Source organism: Cebus imitator, unplaced genomic scaffold, assembly GCF_001604975.1.
Source record: "Cebus imitator isolate Cc_AM_T3 unplaced genomic scaffold, Cebus_imitator-1.0 Scaffold522, whole genome shotgun sequence".
In the NCBI taxonomy this organism is placed as follows: Eukaryota; Metazoa; Chordata; class Mammalia; order Primates; family Cebidae; genus Cebus; species Cebus imitator.
The window spans coordinates 1185040-1187926 of record NW_016107837.1 but is presented as its reverse complement, the minus strand read 5'-3'; the positions used below and the strand labels follow the sequence as shown (position 1 = coordinate 1187926).

At 43.4% G+C, this 2887-nt stretch overlaps 1 protein-coding gene across 4 annotated transcripts in view; it reads left to right on the top strand.

The window, feature by feature from the left end:
- The window catches only part of FAM193A (family with sequence similarity 193 member A), a 204461-nt gene that overhangs the window by 53206 nt on the left and 148368 nt on the right, over positions 1–2887 (top strand). The window lies entirely within an intron of this gene.

The following is a 2887-nucleotide window of genomic DNA, read 5'->3' as shown; positions in this document are numbered from 1 at the left end:
AAAAAAAAAAAAAAATAAAAAAAATAAAAAAATAAAAACATAGGGTGAATATTTTCAAAAGTAAAATGTATCTTAACTTCAGAAACAGAGTCAGTAATTTTTAAAATGTGGCTTGAGATAATAGGAATACAGTGCACAGATGGGATGGTTTTGAGCTTTTTGGTCTGCATTTTATTTTTATTTTACTCAGTCTTCATCTTGATGGTTTTGATATTGATTTGCACAGAGCAGAGATGGTAACTTTTAAGAAGCAGATATCTCACGTGTGAAATACTGGTATTTCTTGTTAATCATAATGTTATCTAACATTTGAGAATCTCTGACCACATACCAGATAGTGGCCTAAGCACTTAAATGCATGAATCCATGGACTTTTTATGGCAGGCCTGTGAGGCCAGCGGTGGTATTATCCTCTTTTACTGTTATTTATTTATTTTTTTGAGGTGGAGTCTCGTTCTGTTGCTCAGGCTGGAGTGCAGTGGTGTGATCTTGGCTCACTGCAACCTCTATCTCCCCTGTTTTTAAGCAGTTCTCCTGCCTCAGCTTCCCAAGTAGCTGGGACTACAGGCATATGCCACCACACCCAGCTAATTTTTGTTTTTTTTAGTAGAGATAAGGTTTCACCACGTTGGCCGGGATGGTCTCGATCTCTTGACCTCATGATCTGCCCACCTCGGCCTCCCAAAGTGCTGGGATTACAGACATAAGTCACCATGCCCAGCCCTCTTTATTTTATTTTAATTAATTAATTACTTTTGAGACTGAGTCTTGCTGTGTCACCCAGGCTGGAGTACAGTGGTGCAATCTCGGCTCACTGCATCCTCTGCCTGCTGAGTTCAAGTGATTGTCCTGCCTCAGCCTCCTAAGTAGCTGGGATTACAGGCACATGCCACCATACCTGGCTGATTTTTGTATTTTTGGTAGAGACAGGGTTTTGCCATAGTTGGCTAGGTTGGTCTCAAACTCCTGGCCTCAAGTGATCCACCACCTTGGCCTCCCAAAGTGCTGGGATTACAGGTGTAAGCCACTGCACCCAGACTTATATCCTCATTTTTAGATGAGGATGCCAAGGCCAAGAGAGGTTAGTAATGCTCATGTTGACATGGCTAATAAGTGATGCTGAGCAGTCTGGCTTTAGAGCCTGCGTTTTAAATCATACCTTACCATAATTAGTAGTTTTTTTCCCCCTTCTATTTTTTACTGTGAAAGATAAACTTTATTGAGATATATTGTATACACAGTAAGTTGTACCCCTTCTAAGCATACAGTTCTGAATATTGGCAAATATCTACCACTCCAGTTAAGATTTAGACAATGTCACTCACCCCACAAAGCCCTCTCATGCTCCTTTGCCAACCCATCCTCCTCTGGCCCCAGGCAGCCAGTGATGGTTATTAATAGGTTTGGTTAAGATCTCTGCTATCTTGCTAGTTGTTTTCTTTTTGTTGCATTTATTTTTTGTTTCCTTTTTCTCCTTTGTTCACCTCCTCTGGGTTTAATTGAGCATGTTTTGTGATTCTGTTATATCTAACGAGGTATTATTTATAACTTTTTTTTTTTTTTTTTTTTTGAGACGGTGTCTCGCTCTGTCACAAGCTGGAATGCAGTGGTGTGATCTTGGCTCACTGCACCCTCCGCCTCCCGGGTTCTAGTGATTCGCTCACCTCAGCCTCCTGGGTATCTGGGATTACAGGTGTCCGCCATTATGCCTGGCTAAGTTTTGTATTTCTAGTAGAACCAGGGTTCCACCATATTGACTAGGCTGGTCTTGAACTCCTGACCTCAGGTAATCCACCCGCCTCAGCCTCCCAAAGTGCTGGGATTACAGGTGTGAGCCATTACACCCGGCCTATTTATACCTCTTAAAAATGCTTTTATAATTGTTGCCTAAGGGTTCACAGTATACATGTTTTAAATTAATTTTATTTATTTATTTTTTAAAGAGATAGGGTCATGTTCGGCTGGGCTTGGTGGCCTATAATCCCAGCACTTTGGGAGGTGGAGACAGGCAGATCACAGGAGATTGAGACCATCCTAGTCAACATGGTGAAATCCCGTCTCTACTAAAAATGCAAAAATTAGCCAGGCGTGGTGGTGGACGCCCGTAATCCCAGCTATTCAGGAAGCTGAGGCAGGAGAATCACTTGAACCCAGAAGGTGGAGGTTGTAGTGACCCAAGATCACGCCACTGCACTCCAGCCTGGCGACAGAGCGAGACTCTGTTTCCAAAAAAAAAAAAAAAGAGATAGGGTCTTGCTCTGTTGCCCAGGTTGGAGTGCAGTGATGTGATCATAGCTCACTGCATCTTTGAAATCCTGGGCTCATATGATCTTCCCACCGTAGCTTCTCAGGTATCTGGGACCACAGGTGTGCACCATCACACCTGGCTAATTTTTTTGTTCTTTGTAGAGATGGGGTCTTGCTTTTGTTGCTTAGACTGATCTTGAACTCCTGGTTTCAAGCAATCCTCCCATCTCAACCTCCCAAAGTGCTGGGATTACAGGTATGAACCACCACCATGCCTGGCCAACAGCTTTAATTAATCCAGAGTATACCTTCCAATGATATTATGGCCAGGCCCCATGGCTTACGCCTTTAATATCTCCCAGCACTTTGGGAGGCCAAGGCAGGTGGATCACATGAGGTCAGGAGTTCGACCAGCCTGACCAACATGGTGAAACCCCATCTCTATCTACTACAAATACAAAAAAATTAGCCAGGGGTGGTGGCACACACCTGTAATCCCAGCTACTTGGGAGGCTGAGGCAGGAGAATTGCTTGAACCCGGGAGGTAGAGGTTGCAGTGAGCTGAGATCGTGCTGCTGCACTCCAGCCTGGGTGGTGGAGTGAGACTCTGTTTTAAAAAAAAAATATATATATATATATA